Raw genomic sequence first — 18,510 nt, forward strand, 5'->3', positions numbered from 1 at the left:
GGCAACCAGGAACAAGGACCTTCTGGATAGCAGGACTACTGCAGGAATTTCAACAATCCCCCTAGCCACGGGCAAATGCTGGATTTAAGGTGGCTGGGAATATGTCTGTCTTTGAAGATGGGTGGTGAGCTCGTACAGGAGGTTTCCCTACGTAAGGGATTCCTGTTTATTCTCCCAAAGCCCTCAGTGCTGCTGCTGCCAGAGACAATGCTCTGGACATAGATGGACAACTGGGGGTGCTTCCGTGTCCCTTGGTATATCCCCTCCTTTACCTCCTCTATTTCTGCATTCAGGCCCTAAGTTTTTTAAGACACCTAGGGACGGAAACCACAAGGCTAGAAACAGTGTTTCAGCCAGCTCTCAAATATTGTGAGGCTTTACCTGGCAGGTGCTGGTGGCCACCCTCCCACCCATGCTCGCCCTGGCCATGCCCAGGCTGCTTGAGCCGTACAGCAGGTACCTGTGGTGCCGGCAGCCAGAACCAGCCCCACAACTTGCCATAATTCACCTTGAAATGCTAACAAGCAGGGAGCAGCAGTGCTAAATGCCTGGATGAAAGCAGGAAGGTCTCTTGATGTGTTCAGTCCTCGAAAGAAGAAAACATTTGTATGGCATTTTTGAGCTAATAAGCTAATGACAGAAAACTTTTCCCATTGAGATGAAAAAAAAGATTAAAAATAAAAGGACTGTGGCCTATAACACTTACATCCTACAGCTTCAAGCATCCTATTCCTCTGCCTGTCACTTTTATATATGCATATATAAAAAGTGTGTTAGCCTGCCACTTTCTACATATAAAAATTTTACAGCGGGCACCAGTGGCAACCACTATATTTTAGTACACAAAAACCATTTCCATGAGGACACTGCCTTGATTTTGCCTTCTCATAGTTTCCCAGAACATTACGTTTAGGGATCAAGATGTTGGTGCTTGTTCTCTACGTGAAGGTTAAGGGACAGAGGAGAGTGCTTTCTTCAAAGCAAAATTATTTCAGCTCTCTTTTTCCATACATGAATGAAAGAGGCTTTTTCCTCCATTATTTATAAGAAGTGTTTCATATTCTTACAGATAGCTACTATGGTTGGTTGGGTTGGTTTTTTCTTTTATTTTGAAACAAAAGTAGTTTTGATTTATAGGGATGCAACAAGTTAAACTTGCATACTGAGGATATGCCAAGGAGTTTTCTTCATCTGTTCTTGAGCAAGCATCTATAAGAGCACTATACCATGTTCAAGTAGGAGCTAGAGCAATACTAAACTACTACAAGCTCAGAAAGTATACAGCAACGGGCTTCTAAGGCCTCTCAGCCAAGCGTTATTGGGGTCTCCTCCCCTTTCTTGTGTTTCATTAGCAGCAACAGGATTAACAGAGGTTTTTGTTGAAATCTAAAGAGAGGATCGAGGGAGCACCAAAGAAAAGCCACCCACGACTGCTTCACTAGCACTCCACTGCTATCTTCTTGCATAGCTCCGGGCAAGCCATTCAATCCACACCTGAATTTCCCCCATGAGACCATGAGACTGGGGGACCCGGTGCCTGTCCCACGTGCTTGGGGCGCACTGCTCAGGCAGAGGCTACTTCTGACAGCTCTGGGCACGCTTATGGGGTATAGCGGGTGTAACCACCCTGACCATTCAGCCATATGGGAGCTGTGAATGACTAGCAAGGTTTGGGGTTTGAGTTACTTGTGAGAGGGTTTTTCCTCCTAAATGTATGTTACAGACCATTTAGGATGAGACAGTACTGAAGCATCTACGTGTTCCTGTGACACAAGTGAATGAATAGCACTGGTGAGACAATAAATGCCCCAAAGTAGGGTAATAATTAAAAAAGAAAAAAGCTCTCTATAAAAGTCAGCACCTCCTTCCACTCCCCTAGAATTTCAGATTTCAGCCCATCTATTTTATCCCCTTTACCCTCCCCATTGACTGTATGGAGCACTGCAGCTGGTACTGTAGAGGACAACAACCCATACAGTTGTTTTCCAGCTGTGGTCCGGACTGACTCCTTCCTTCCCATTTGGAGTTTGTCATTCTCGTCACAGATACAGCAAAAGCGTGCGGTTTTCAGAGACCCTCGGTGAGCTGAAGGAGTTTCCCATCCTTGAAAAATCAGATTTATTTCTAGGTAGGAAGTGCACTGAGTATGCCGGCATGGAAGATGAGCCTACTGTATGCTCATAACCTACTTATTACTGCTTATCTATTAATGAATAAGGCCTCGGGAAGTCAGGTTTAAAACAAAAACAAAATTGATAGCTAGGAGAAATGAAAAAGAAAGTGAATTTTCAAAAGCACTTAGCATCGACTTCTAATGAGCACATTGATTTCCAACAGCATTTGCAGTGAAATAGCTCCAATATATGAAATAGGCCATAAATATAGCAAAGATCTAATATTAAATCATAAGTACCTCATACCCCAGTCTTTAGACCAAGGCTGGAGCATGTGACTAAGTATTTGGAGGACCTTCTTTTTTAGGACTGAGCTTGAGGCACTTTGTGTTTTCACAAGTTGCTCATAATTTGGCAGCTAGGGCGGCCAGAAATGCCAGCTCCTAAAAGTTTGCAGACACTTCAGAAAAATCTTAGTGTTGAAACAAAACTGCCTGAGAAGGCTGGCCATCCTAGATGGCAAAAGGCAGGAAGCTGGAAGATGAAAATCGCATGCAACAGCAACACGCAGAAAACAAAGTAAGTACTGAAATAATTTTAAAAGGTCAGTGGTGTAGGAAGCAGACATTGAAAGGGAGAAAAAAATCTAAATAAATGTAAATCCATCCAGTCTTGCCTCCTACAAGATATTAAATATTTTCCAGCAGTGCTGCATTAGCTGCTCTGTCTACCTGGGCTCCGAGGAGCGTTTCTGCCTGCTCACAGGGCAGCTGCTGTGGGACAGCAAATGGCCCCAAGCCAGGGGTTTCCGAAAGGCAGCATCTTGCCGACCTCTCACGGTGCCGCCAACCACTGCTTTTTTGTCCCCAGCTAAACTGGGGTGGTGGTTTAGGTTGGTTTTTTTCCCCAGTGTCCCTTGGCTCTGAAATGAATTCCCTTGGGATTTGAAAGCGCCAAGATGCGCTGACCTCTAGCTTGCACTCTCTGGTCGGGCTGTTTTCGTGGTGTGTTGCCAAGGTAATGCTGGGAAAGGCTCAGGATGGCCCAGAGCGAGGGGTTCCGGCTAATTTTAGGGAGGGAGGAATTGCGTCAATTGGATGGGTTTCTGTTTTCAGGGTATTATCTTGATTTTATATACTTAAGGCATCTATTAAGGCACTCTGAGCCATCAAGACTGGGCTGAAAGCACTTACCTAAGGCTACGCCATTGAGAAGAGCAGGTAAAAATAAAGGCAATGGTCAGAGCTCACCGTTCGTAGAGGTTATGTGCAGGGACTGGGCAGGCAGCATGCAGTGCAGATGAGCCCGCTCCAAAATTCACCTTCCCCAGCATCCACATCCTGAGTGCAGGGGGCAATGCTGGCCAATTTACTCTGGCTTCTGCAAGTTTCTCTTTTGTGCCTGCAGGTACTGATGGATGGGACATTTAAAATCACTGGAAAATGAATAAATATTTGACTTTTTTTAAAAAACTTTTTTGTTCAGCATTTTCAGGCTTCACTTAACAGCTGGAATAGGTAGTTTACCTGTTTTCTTTGCTCTACATCTCTTTACTTGGGTATCAAAAGAAATGTAGAGGCAACAGTGGAAGGCATGGGGATTTTGGGGGGCTGCACAACAGAAGATGCTGATAATCAAGCTAGAGGGCAATGCCTGCTTTCTGCCTTCAAACTGTCCAACGTATCTGCTCAGCTGGTTGGTTGAGCCAGGTTTCTCTTGGGGGGAAAAAGGTTCCTTTTTTGTGGCTCAGGCTGGACCCACTCTTGTGAAACATCTGCAAACAGCCCTGGCCCACGTGCCTACGCTTGCAGAAAAAATCCCCCAGGAAAACTGGGAAAAGAATGGATGTTTTCTGTCTTTTCAGGCAAAGATTGAAAGATAAATCAAAAAAACATAGCAGCAGCCACACCAAACAGCTTTCTCCAGTCGTCTTTATCCACAAAAGGAGCTCTGAGGGTGGTCCCCCATGGGTGAAGCGGGGTGCTGCCACCACACCAGACACCCTGCCGGAGCGAGGTGTATAGCATCCATATGTGCTTCAGAGGCCCGCAGGGGAGCCTCTGGGAGAAATCTAGGTGGGACAGAGAAAAGGGGTCGGTAGTGAGTCACGGTGTGAATTCAGCTGTTGCCCATGAAAAGTGTGGCTGAGAATCTAATTTTTGGTGCTACTTTGCAACACTTTGGTGAAATATTGCTTCGCTTGATGAAAACAAGCAGCCTCTCTGGAATGGCAGCGGCAGCCTCGTGTGTTGCAGATTTACACGGATGAGGAGATCAGCTCAGCATGAGCACAGCGGGACCGGCCACGGGGAAAGGTGCCCATGCGCCTCCTTGGCAACCAAAGCAGCTTCTGCCAGGTTAATTTTTAGCCACAGTGTATACTCACATGCTGGGCATACGGTGCCCTTCCCTGCTATATTACCATCCTCAGCAAGCAAACTACTCTGGGCCAAATTCATCCCCGGCAAGTGGAGTTACACCGGGGTGGAGCAGGACCCGGCCACGGAAAGGTTGTTTTAAGAGGATGCTGAAGCAGGATGCAGCATGTTAAAGAGGGAGAGCGGGGCTAGGGGGACCAAAAGCCGGGGAAGGAGAGTGCGATAGCTCTACTGAGGCCACGTCAGCGGGAGAGAGGAGCATAAACAGCCGCGGAGGAAAATGAAGGCAGAGCATTTAAAGCCGGTGTGTATTTTCGAGGCAGAGCGAGAGACATCTACCGGTCCATGCATCCCCGCTGCCAGGGCCCCCTCCCACTAATTACGGCAAGGATTCCTCTCCTTTCAGCTGACAGCCGGGGAGTGTAATTAGAGTCTAATAAAACCCCGAAAAGTCACAAATGCAAAAACGGGCTAAACAATAAACACTGCGGGCTGAGGAGGGGCGGGAGCGTGACGGCCGGGTAATGCCTTGGCTAAATGCGGTGTGCGCATTGACACTGTCACGCTCCCGGCAGCCCCGAGCGCGCCGGCAGCCCGCTGCAGACAGACAGCTCGAATTAATCCCAGGAGGCACGCGTGACAGGCGAGCCAGGCAGACAATTAGAGTGAAGGAGGAAATTGGAAATGGCAAAGGTGTGAACATATGTCAAATTACAACTAAATGATAAATTACAATTCTGTCATTGAAATAAGCGGTAATTAAGAAAGATTTCAGCTAGCCCTCTTGGAGGAAAAAGAGGAAGAAGAGGAGAAAGCAGATTTTTCTCTTCCCCTCCTTTTTTTTTTTTAAATAATATAGTTTGGATGTATCGGGTGTATTGTTTCCATCCATCGCGTACATTGGGGCTGGTTCATCCTGTTTCTTTCTGACTGCGTTCGTGTACTTAAAATATAATACCTTTCTTCCCCCTCCCCCCTCCCCATCCCCCCGCCTGGCAGAGTGACGGTGTCAGAAATGAGCAGGGAGCTGATAGCAACTGATAAAAACCCATACGGAGGGATTAAAAAAAAAAAAAAACACACCACCCCAACCCCCCCGGTCTGTTTAAGCCGCCGCACTCTAATTATTTTAAACAAGCCCGGCGCAGCGCAGCTGACAATTAGGAAACCCTGCTTGCTGGCTCGGGGGATTCATGCGAACCCTCCTCATCATCGCCGGCTCCCCGTCCTTCCCATTTCAGCAGCCGCGATGGATGCAGGCAGGCGGGGCTGCCTGCCCTCGCAGCCTGCTCAGTCGCAATTCAAACCAGCCGGGGAATCATGGCTTTGGAAGGCGGCAGCCCAGCCCAATTCGGGGGCCACGGTACCTGGGGCCCCTCTGGCCCCTGGGCAGGTCTGTGGCGAGGTTTTTTTGGAAATGGGATTTCTCCAGTACACGACTGCTATTCCCCAGCCAGTGTTATCTGCAGAGAGCCTGTGTCAGTAGTTGACAGCGCTTCTCCCCACAGAAGGGAAAAGCACACCCGGGTAATGATGAATGTTTAGCTTCGTGGTAGCACATTTGTCATGTGAAATTAAAATAATATTGTGTAAACAGCACCTTTCAGCCAAAGATCTGGAGGTGCTGTGTAAATACAAATGAGGTGGGGGTTTTTAATTATACACTATATACATAGGTAGACTTTGTACCTCAATATGATCTGTTTATACATAAAACAGTTATTGCAGAAATTTATCTATTGACAAGAATTGTTTAAAATCCACTAAAGCTGGTTTAGCATACAAATCAATACTAAGTCTCTACAAAGCGATCGGCTGTCTTTGCATTTCATTACATCTATTAGGTTTAATTAATCTGCAAAAGGAGTGACATAAAGATTTTTTAAAAAAAAGCAAGATAGGCTAATTACAGGTCAAAGGCTTTTTATATGCATCCTTATCATTTCTTATGTATACGTCCATTATACACAAATGGGTAAGAGATGGTCTATAGATAGATCTGCACATTTACGTTCTGGCTTCAAAATGTAAGTTTTTGTGCCAGACCTCTATACTTAAACAGGAGAGGAGAAGGGTTAAAATAATTCAAAGAGTTAAACGCATCAGCGTGCTTCCCTGACAGCGAGGTTGGCGCTAGTGACCATCGTCAGGGGATAAATCATTTTGCAGCCACTGCAGCCAGAAAATGAAGTTCAGATCCTGGAGAGCTTAATTAGGAAGCATGTTAAAAGTGAAAGGGTGAGAGTTTATGTGGGGTTCCTCTTGGAGCAAACCGAGGCAGCAACTGTGCTGTAAGGCTAACATAGCATCATGTTATCCCCTGAATTAATCAAGCTGCGTTACTGATATGACACGGTTGCTTATACAAAAACCCCATCCAAATGCAATTGCAAATTGCAGGTGGAAGCTTGGATTTGATTGTACTTGATTACTGTGACGTAACCGTATGGTTTTGGAGCAGCTTCATGCTCTGAATGGTATTTCAGACACCAAAAGGAGTTTTATAAGGGCTCTCCAGTCTCGCCATGAACACGCACCCCAAAGCTTATGACCAGACCCTGAGGACTGCTGGGGTTTTTTTTCAACCCTTAGAAAGGTCCATGGAATTGAAGCCCTATTCTTGGTTATCACGTGCGAGGGAGCTTTTGATATGAGGCCCCCATGGCTTTATAGACGAGGAGCCCAATGAAATCTGCTTTGTCCTCTTGATGAGGGCTTACATCTTGTTAAAATCCTAATTGTGGGGTACATACATGTAACCTCTACAGTTCCTGCCTCAAAATTAATAATAATGATGATGATGATGATAATAATGAAGTTTAGCTTGAATAATCCATCAGTGATAGTAATTAGGATCATGCTGAAACTTCTAGCCATGAAGACGTAGCTGCTGCTCTCTGAAGCCCTTCAGTTCCCCTACTTCGCCCCTCTGGAATAACCACCACCCTCAAGAGACCTTGAATTTCTGGAAATCTCTTTGTCGGGATCACCTGTTTTCAGACATTCACGCCCAAACCTGTGTGACCCACTGGCAATTTTTCCTTTGGGAAGCCAACCAGCAAACTACCAGGAGAGGGCACAGACTGGTTTCCCAACAGGAGCCCTCTCTGGGGTTCGAAGCGGTGCAGTTCCTCCTTACAGGTGCTTCCTTGATCACATATCGTCTTGCTCAGGCAGCAAGAGGAGAGCTTTGAACATGGAGGTTTTTTCTAAGGTGGTGGAGAACCCCATACCAGCACCTGTAAAACTCCTAGACAGTATACTTGTGCACTGTCAAATCTTTTCTAGTGACAAAGACCTCAATGATACGGTTTTCCTACATAGTCTTGGTTCAGGCAGGGAAAACCCTATTTTTTTCACTCTTCTGTGGGCTTGTCCCACAAAAACCCTGCCCTATTAGTATTACTTACTACTCAAAAATTTTCATAAATCACAGTTTTCAGCTGTGATATTAGTCTATCAAGAGCTGAGGTGCAATCAATAAGGCTTTACTAAGCAGTCCTTATAAATGATGTATTAGAGTAGTTCACAAAGGAGGTCTGAAACACTTCATCCTTTCCATAATATTAAGTGTAAAAGAAATTAGAGAAACCAGTGGTATTGGCAGGGAAATGGTTGATTTGACTGGTGATTATGCCATGCTCTCTTGCTCTCTCTTTCTCCATCCACTCACTCCCATATGCCTGAAGGGTAGGAAGGTCAGCCTGTACTTATGTTTCAAAAATACCCCTTGGAAATTGCCATACAGCTGATGCTGTATGATGATGCTGTATAAGGACCTCCGCGGACATTTCCACAAGAACCGATTTCTCCCAATGGGTTTCTGCCTTAACCCCACCAACATTTGGTATTGCATCACCAATCCTGAGACAAAAAATAAAAATCCATCTCTGCCTTTGTCTGCCTGCTGTTTGACATGGGGGGAAGAATAGGAGACAGGTAGCATCTTATACGTTGGCCCGCTAGACGTATTAAAATGCATCATCAGACACCATCATTAGCTACTCCAAACACTGAGTTATGGCAAGGAAAGCGGAGCTTATATGCACAATGAGGAGAAAAACAGCATTTAAAGCCAGGAATATATTTGGCACTGATAGTACTCTGAAATCATTTGGCATGAGAATGCCACCCATTACATGGATGCGTTGAGTATGTTGTTCAACCCTTTTGCGGCTGTAGGTCTACAATTGGGTGTGATTATCACACATGGAAAATGGATTTGCAGAAAAGATGGCCTGTGACAAATATTAGATAATCATTAACTAATTGAGACTGTTCCTTGTAGATTCAAAGCAAAGAGGATAAGAGCAACACACTAATAATTCAGGCTATTTTGAGAATCTCTGAAGATATGTTCCAAAATCAACTGCATATAAGGTAAAAAAGTAAAGGAAACTGCAGCAAGAGGCAGACCAACTATACTTTACAAAATATTCTTTACATGGTTTAAAAAAACCCATTTTCTCATTGTAAATACTTTATCTCAACAACCTGGGACACTATTACTAAAGATTTTCTACCCTGACAAGAGCCCAGCATTACGGCCTTCAAGAATCTTGTATTAGAACACAGATGTTTTTAGCATTTTAGAAGACCAAGTTTAGCTTCCATTTGAGATTAAAAGAACATAAAACTAGTAGTTTTACTGCTGCCATGCACATTAAATCACGTTCTAATAAGAAGCAGCTGACTGCAACAAACAAAGCGAATTCGGACAACTACAACCTCCTTCACTCTGCATTACTTTTAGAGATTGGAAACAGGCGGGAGCACATTAAGTTTGCAAATGTCAGGCACCGCATATACATTTGAATTCATAAAAATGGCAGGCTAACTTGGAATATTGTTTTATGGATTCATTTCCTCCCTGTCCTTCCCCCATCCCTCCGCACCTTCAGGAAACCTCCTGTGATAGCGGCTGCTTAACTTTTACCGTGCCTCTCCAGTCAAGCTGTTCTGGCCCTGACTCAGATAGCTGTCTGCAGCTGCTGCAAATCGATTTATCTCCCCATTGAGGTTGCAGACGATGACCAAAACACCAGAGTAATTTAGGATTTGTGGTCGTCTGTATAATCTGATTTTTCCCCCCTTTATATTTTTATTTTCAAAACCTATAGACGTTTTACAAGCCAAAGTAATGCTTCAGTCTATCTTCTTCCCACCAGTGTTCTTTGAACTTCATTTCATAACCATAATGCTATGGTAGCAAAAACATCTGAAAAGGATACAGCAATTCGCAGCAAATTTAAAAAGTTATGTCCCAGAGTCTATGCAAAAATTTATAGTCAGCAAATGAGTACGGAGAAGCCAGTACACAAATCATAGTCCTGATTCAGCAAATATTTGCCAGGTATCCCGACGTGCCCCACAAGCCCAGAATGAAATAGGATGGGGAAAAAAGCTGAAGGAGGAGATAAGCCAGGAGCTGTGCTGTTTCGGGAGAAAGCAAGAGCATCTTCCATCCTCTTTTCGAGAGGGAAGGAGGGCACTGCAGACCAGTGGCAGACCCATAGTGTGTCCATCGATGACAGCGGCTGCAATGTTCACCAGCGACAGCACCTTCAGCCCTGCTCTTCCCTCACACCTCATATTAAGCTCTACAGCCGCGGGCCCGAAGCTGTTGCACGGGGCCTGAAGACACCCTTAGGCACGACCATGCCATACCCTTAGGCACCGGTTTGGAAAAAGATGGTGAGAAATTACATTGAGACAGAGGTAGGGGAGAGCTCGCCCCACTGGAAGACAATGGTGGAACCTGAGGTTCGGCTTCAAGGAGCCCACTATGCTCCAGCCAGGTCCCCCTCCACTGGGGAGACAGATACAGAGCTGCAGAGTGTGAAGAAGCTCCTGCCAGGGGCAGCTGCATCAGCACCAGGCGGTGGGCAAAAGTGATGGGAGACCCTGTGGGACCCCAACTGCAGCCCTGAGCTCGTCGCTCCAGCCCCGGGGGCACGTTCCCAGCCCCCTTCTCCTCCCTGGTTTGGGTCCTTCAGGCCGGGACCACATACAGAGCCCAGCACAGGGGAGCCTCTCCTTCCCTTGAGCCCGCAGGTACCACACCAACACAGATGCCAAGAGGCGATGAAAGCATCCAGAGTACTGGGCTCATCCATGACACTGCCGCTTCCCAAACTCGCAGGCAAAAGGGACTATCATTATCCACTCTTAACGAGGCCCTTAATGATGATCTTGTTGCTCCGTGATTGGCACATTACCAAGAGGTGCATATAACAACATATATCCTGAGCTGCTTATAAATCGGTGACCTATTCTAACTTATACTTGCTGAGGACCTGACCCAAAATATTTATTCCCTCATGGAAAACAGATACTTCAGGTCTCCTAATGGTCTCCAATGTTCCTGGCTGACCCAGTTTGGAGCATGAGCTACACTCAGCCCTATTTCAGTGCTGAACTAGTTCCATCAGAAATGGTTTCCTTTAAAACTGCTGCTACCAAATGACACACTATGAAATGTTTAAATTTTTTTTGAGAAAGAGAGAGAGAGAAAGCGAGTGGAACTAATCAGAAAACATATACTGGGTAAACCGAAACGGGCATTACGTAACATCAATAGAGCTCCTAATTAATTCAGATTCATTCAGATTTTACAGTCCTCTCCAGATTCAACATTTCTTTTCAGATGGAGGGGAAAAAAATATAAGATAATACAAAAATACATGTAACCACAGCTTCTGAGCACATTAATGAACAGAAAAGTAGAAAAGGCAGGATTTTTTCAGAAGAGCAGAATAGCATCTACAGTGATAGATGCAGGGTACAGCAAAATAGGTCAGTAAAGGGAAATATGTGTAATGAATTATATAAAGCTGTATGTATAAAAATGAATGTATTGATGAAAAGTGATTTTAAAATGAAGGCTCAGATACAAATCATTAGTCCTATGGCCAAGACTAATATGTATTCTGCTGTAATAAGCGATGTCATTACAAGTGAATAACAATGCTGTAATGGGTGAGGAGCCTCGCTGGGGGATGGGATTGATTATCAAGCAGTTAGGAAACCTTTTCTCAATTATTCACGTAGTTTTAGTCCCTCAGGTGCTGGCAGGGGCCGTTTCCAAAAGTCAGCGGCAATGCCTTTTGGAACGCGAGGAGGAAATTAAAAGTTTGGAGCAGTGATGGGGACGCCTCTGCAGGGACTCCGGCAGGGGTGGGCCTGTTGGAGCTGTGAGGGGATGCCACTGCATTGGGTGAGCTTGGGAAGCAAAAGAAATCACCCTACTCTTTGCCGGGTGACCAGAAAGGACCGCTGAGCGCTCGAGGACAGACCGTGTGGGCGAACCTCTAACTGCATGCCCCGCGGCATCCCCTGCTGCATCCCCAGCAGGCTCACCCCTTGTGTGTGCTGCCAAAGAGCGGCCCATCTGCCGCAACCACCTCCTCTGCTTTTCACACCTCTAATGCATGCCCAGCAGGCAGGCATCGCACACGAGCCTTCCCACTTCCCCTCCTTCACGCCATCTCCCTCGGTGCCGGAGCCCTCCGGCCCGTGCGGCATCGCCGTACGGGAGTGACAGGGCCTGATATGTGCTGTCTTGCGGAATTGGCGTCTCTGCAGCCATGAGGGAATGGATGTGTAATGCTGCATTGATACCAGCCGAGCAATATAATGCGGTGCCGTTAGGAGCATTACTCATAGCTGATGAACACATACCTTTTCCAGTGAAACACATACATTCCAGAAAGAAATGCATAGATCATTTGCTGAAGCACATTTATTATAGCGAAATGTGTACCTCAACTAATGAAACGCATAGATCATATAGTAAAATGATTATGCTCATACCTAGCAGGCTCAACCATTTATTTATTTTTAACCAACTTATTTTGGTTAGGAGGCTGAGCGCGGCCCTCCCCCTCCCAGGGATTAGCAGTCCAAAACCCATTCTTTCTTCAAAAGTGTATTTATTTTCCCATGATACAAAAGCCAGGTTCCCATCCCAAGCTCGCTGAGAATAAATTAGCAGGGAGCCTCTCTTACAGGAGCTGAGCATCTGAGTTGAAGCCGGTTTTGCTATTGAAAATGGATTAGCGGGTGCTGCATCTGGTATGCTTGCTAATTAAAAATTACTTCTATGTACTACAAAACATTTTAGGCACTCTCCCTTAAATGTTAGTTTTACTGCCCACCTGAGACACCTTCTGCATCCTTCTTAGCATCTTCAGCCAGAAATAGGTTGAGTCAGTGCCATTCCAGGGTCAGCCATAAACCAGCCATTCCCAGTACATAAATTCAGTTGGCTCCAGCTCGCGCTTGCCCTGAGGAATGAAACGGGTCAAACACTTTGTTTACGACTAAGGAATCCCCTAGTACACACGTGCCAACCATAACCCCAGCTCAGCAATGCTGGGAACGGGTGTAAATCCCAGAGTTATGCTATAGCACCAACATCATTCACACACTGACCGACTGGGAAAAAAACCAACACCCTGACTCGTCCCATTACACGGGATCCCAGCAGCAGCAGCAGGACAGCTGGCCTCTTTCATGACTGCTTGTTTGATTAACAACAAAGCTGTATTTCGAAAAAATAAATGAGGAGCCTGTATTTTATTGGACTGGCCTTTCTTCTGCTGAATTGTATCTGTTTCAACAACCAACCTAGGGGAGGGGGTTAAAAAGCAAATTATTTTGGGGAGTGAGCAAGGAAGGGAAAATAGACCAACAAGAGCAAAAAGTGTCAGAAGATCAGGTACGAAATGACTGCACTCAATATCCCTTTCCCCTTTTTTTCCCCTGAACTCCATTGGCTTTCAATTGTAAAGCGTATCGATTTGAATTTTTTTCATGTTAACTTTTAATTGCCTAGCTGCAGCTGCAAGGCAGCGCCTTGCTGAGCCCATTTCCAGCTACCATCCCGAGTGCCCCACCAGCCCCAGCACCCCGCGCTCTCCATCAATAGGAAATCAAGCGGCTGCTCACAGAATAACTCTTCCTACTTTTCGCACTTAGCAGCGAGGCTTTTTCAGCTTGCTCGCGTGTCACCAACCTTCGGAGCAGCTTCGCCATCCAACTATCAGCCCTGCTGGAGACTTTTTATCTTCCTTACAAACTTATCTTTCGAACATGCTTTTTAATGTGTAATCGTTGTTTGCTTCGGCAGGGGAGGCTTCCTTGGGGCTTATTGTGCTTAACTGGCCCTATTGTTGTGAGCCTTTCTGACAGAAGATGTTGCAAAAATACATGTGGGTCGGGCTGGATATTTGCGTTTGCATTTCATGGAGATAACGGCATTTTCCTTAAGTTATATGAGTCCCATTTCATTATTCCGCAAACCTCTCGGTGAACCTCGGGCTTCACTATATAATTTATGGTCCCTGATACAATCCAATGGTGTAATCTCATGATTTATGTGCTTCATTTATAATTTGATCATTTCGGTATAATATGTGTTTTCCTAGATGATTTATGTACTTTCTCCTGTAACGTATGTGTTTCATGCCATGATATACGTATTCATCAGCCGCGCGTTATGCCCCTGATGGCACTTTCCCAGGGAGGAAGGTGGGACACCCCAGCCCGAGGCCAAGTCCCGAGGTTAATTGCAATCAATTCACCTTCCATGCAATTACACTTTCATCTGCACACGCCTGTGAAGTGAGCATGCTTAACGCTGTATCAGCGGGAAAGCAAATGTGCCTCTTTTCCCCTTAGAGCCAATAAAGCCAGCCGTGGCATAGGATTACAGGGGGGCAGCGGGGACGGTTTAGCCCTCCTTTCTAACATTTCCATTGAGAAGGTGCTGAGAATAATTAATTATCTCTCCGTTGTGCTGATTAACGCAGGTCTCGTTTCGGCATGTCGACAGAAGAGTATCCCAAATGCTGACAAGGCAGCAGCAGCCTGCTCTGATTTCAGGAGAGCATCCTCGTGCAGCACAAAGCCCAGGCTGAAGGGAAAACTTTAGGAAAGCAAAACCACTCCCCTCCCTAATTCGCTTTGCACCTTTAGCGCCCATCTCCCTCATTTCCAATCTCCTGGTCCCTTCCTGATATGCAGCCACGGCTCCTGGTCCTGTCCGCAGCAAGGAGAGCATCACTTTGCCCCCCACCTTCCTGCACCCACCATTTGGGGATCCTCAGCCTCAGACTAAATAAACCCTGCTCTTTCCACCCTCCCACACAGGACATGCTCCCCAGACCGCACATCACCCTCAGTGCTCTCAGCTGAACTCTTGCCAATTAATCCATATTTTTCTGGAAGACCAGTGCTCAAACCGGGCAGACAATGCCAGCTGAGCCTTTGCTAGCACTGAGCGGTGCAGAAAGCCTGACCCGCCTGCGATTCCCCCCTTTGCTTCACCTGGTGAGGCGTTTACTTTTTCCACAGCCATGCTTTGTGTTCAGTTTGTGATGCTCTCCAACCCCAGCAGATCCTTTTTTCCTGTTGGTCCGCTATTTCGCTAACGTTTCCTCACTCAGGATGTGTGCTGTTTATTCCTACCTAAAACCAGTCTTTTGTGCTTGTCCTTATTGGACCACATCGCCTTTTCTCCAGCTCTCCCCACTGCCTTCTTGAGCAGTGTTGAACCCCTGCCTTCCCGTGGGCTCCCCACCTCTCTCTCTTGACGCCTCTGCCCTCCCTCACCCATCCCAAAGGGATTCACGAAAGCGCCGTGCATCCCACCACGGGGATGGGGCACACAGGTAATGGCTCATCGTGGGTGGCTTTCTCCCTCTCCTGGTCCGTGTCCCTGTGGCGTCTTCAGGAGGGTGTGGCGTGAGACGAGTCAGAAGCCTTGCTGAGTGAAGACATATGATATTCATTGCCTCTCCACAAGGCTTATTGCCCTGTCATAGGAGGAAATAAGGTGAGTTTGACATGATTTGTTCTTGACAAATCCCTGTTGGCTGTTACTTATCTCTGTGCTATATTCCAGAGGCTCATAAATAATTTGCTTGATTATTTCTTCCAGCATTTTTCCATGCGCTAAGTAGACTGACTGGTCTACAGCTCCTTGGCTCCCTTGGTTTGCCTTTTTTCAAAGATGGGCACTTTGGTTATCCGCTCCCAGGCTTCGGAAACCTCCCCTAGTCGCCACCAGTTCTCAAAAAAAAAATTGCCAACAGCTAAATGACTGTTTCTGTGAGCTCCCTCAGATCCAGTCTTGTGGAAAATATCCTGCTCTCTTCTTCTTCCACCCTAAATTTGACTTCCTGGTTGCTGAGATGAACACTGTCAACCTAAAAAATGTTCGTTGGTGATGACATAGGTAAAGCTGGAGGAAAAAAAAAAGATATGGAGTGCTTTTGTCTTCTTGACATCACCTGTTGCTGGCTTTCCCACCTCAGTTAACAGTGGGCCACCCTTTCCTGGTCAACATGAGAAGTAACTAAAATACCCGTGGAACATTTTTTTTTATGTCAGTTGCAGGTTGTATCTCTTTTTATGCCTTGGACCTTCTCATTTTGCCCCCGCAGCTCCATGGTATTTCTTTTCTACTCACTGACTACAGCCCTACTTCTCATAGGGTTTCATCTACCAGATCCTTCAGTTTATTGATGTCCGTCACTGTTCTTTTTCTTTCTATGAATTACGAAACACATAATTTTATGCTTTGACTCTCCTAACCCAACTTCTAGCTTCACATTTTAAACAAAGTACTTCCTGTTGACAAAGTCCGCTTGTTTTCCTTACTTGCTGTCTCAAACACCTCTTTCCAGCACACCCAAGGCCACCTTGGACAGGTTGCATCATACTGTGTTCCCTTTCCAACAGAAGCAGGGGGACACACTTCAGCTGTTAACTTTCACCATTTTCCATTTACTTGCCCAAATCTGAGCTGAAACCACACATAGTTTAGAGCTGTAGTTGATACAGACAAGATGATGTGCGTATCTGCATCAGAATAAGACGTTTCCTTTTCCTCTCTTAGAATTGCTCAATAAATTATATGTATATATGGATGTATATAAATGTATGCATGTATATAAATGTATAAATATATAACAAATATAAATATATGGGTATAAAATAAGCTGGTACTTTGAAACCAGAAGGGGTGGGATGCCCATGTGGACAGGGTATTCCTCCAGTACCAACGCTGCTCATTTTGAGATATCCCAGCCTGTGAGGTAGCGTGCCAAAAGAAATACCACCAAGCCTCAGCTTTTTACCACATGATGAGACAAAAGCCCAGAACAAGCTTGGTGTGTTAAAACCCAGCTGTATAAACAGTAGGAAGCTGGCATGTGTGTAGATACTTTTAAGCGTAAGCCAGATGTGAATCCAGCTGTGGTGCAGCCCTTCCAAAGCCAGGGTCTGAGGAGCAGGGACTTACACAGCCCCGTCTGCCCCACTGCCTGCTCTCCTCCTCCACACAGAAACTTAGGCCGTTGCATTCGTGTTGACCAACACAATGGTTTGCATCGAGGAGGAACATCTCTAGATTATCCCAAGACCTTGAAATTAAAAATCAGTGTGGGGGATTTTGATGGTATCTGCTGGGGACTCCCTCTTCAAGAGGGAGAAATCTTGAGCGGAGACTACTTCTTAAAAAAATAAAAGATCTTTGTTTAATTGGGAATGGTGCAAACAGTATTCAGGTCTGCACTATAAAAATTAAAATAATAAAAAAAACCCCACCCAAACCCCCAAATACTCCCAGAAAAAACATGCAGCCTCTCAAAGACTGTGATATACTTCTGGGGAGCTGCGACTAGACTGGTTTTGTTAGATAATATTGACTATCCCTGACAATTAAAAGGATCTTTCAGAAATGTGGTGCTTAAGAGATCATACCTATGTGCCAGAAAAGCTCAGGCCACTTGCATCTGAGATTAATTACAGTACTGGATAGGAAGGAAATATTGCCTCGGTACAAGTGTTGAGGGAATTTTGTCCATCTTAGCAAAAACCAGTCACCCAAGGACTGGTCTAAGGAAGCAGCCATCAAACTCCCACCATGTCAGAAAAGACAAAGAATTTATTAATTGCTGCCTCACTGGGACGAGACCTCCGAGAGCGTAAGATTAGTTTGCATCCCCCTACTGATTGCTATTTTTCCTTGGCCTTGCTCTCCAAGGGGCAATGCCACATCTGGTCACTGTGTCGCGGCGTCAAGGCCCTGGTGTGTCACCCATAACCAATCCATCACTCAGCACAGCCTGCAGTCCTCTAGGTTTTAACAATTTGGGGGAAGGAGGGGGAAACAAGAGAGGGGAAAAAAGGTGCATTGCAGCATGTAGACACATACCAAGCACAACAGCATAGAAAGACACATATTTTGGAGAGACCTCTTCATCATTAGCATATCTGGGTTCACAGCGAGGCACCAGCCACCACAGCCGTGAGAGGCCCTGGCAGGGAGGGAGGACAGCCGGCAACCCATCCCAAACTGGCCTGGGCGTCAGGAGCCACCCCAACGCCAGAAACGGCCCTCAACAACCGCAGGCAGCTGGTGCGGACCCCAGGCAGGGCCATAGTCCTGCTGCTGGCCTGTCAGCTGTGACTCCTGTCAGGAGTGACATCACGACCACGCACTCCAGGAATGTGCCTGCCATTCAGCCTGCTCGGTAAAGAGTGACCTCACAACCTCATACCTCAGTCCCCTGCCATCAGCTGTCCTATGAGCTGCTCTGACAGAAGGTGCCTCAAAACCACATATTCTGGTCCTGGGTCTGCTGCTGGCCAATCAGCTTCTCAGGGAAAAGTGACGTCACAAGCACATGCCCCAGTCGTGTGAAGGCTGCTGAGAGAAATGACCTCAAAACCACATACTCCAGTTCTGGGTCTTTTTCTGACTTGTCAGCTCCTCCTGCAGAAGTGGCCTCACAAGCACAAACACGAACCAGGCTGCCCGTCTGCTCTCCAGACCACCCTGCATGCCCCCAGCCTTCCCACCCTGCTTTGACCTCAGCAGTCTCTTTTCCTTGACAGACTTCAGTCCCCACACAGCAGCTGATAACAGGTCGGAATAAGATTTTCTCATTACTGACAAGGACCCATTCCCAGCTGGAGTACCAGGAGCTTCCTGACCAGAGCCACCGCCA

Source organism: Gymnogyps californianus, chromosome 4 (genome assembly GCF_018139145.2).
Source record: "Gymnogyps californianus isolate 813 chromosome 4, ASM1813914v2, whole genome shotgun sequence".
In the NCBI taxonomy this organism is placed as follows: domain Eukaryota; kingdom Metazoa; phylum Chordata; class Aves; order Accipitriformes; family Cathartidae; genus Gymnogyps; species Gymnogyps californianus.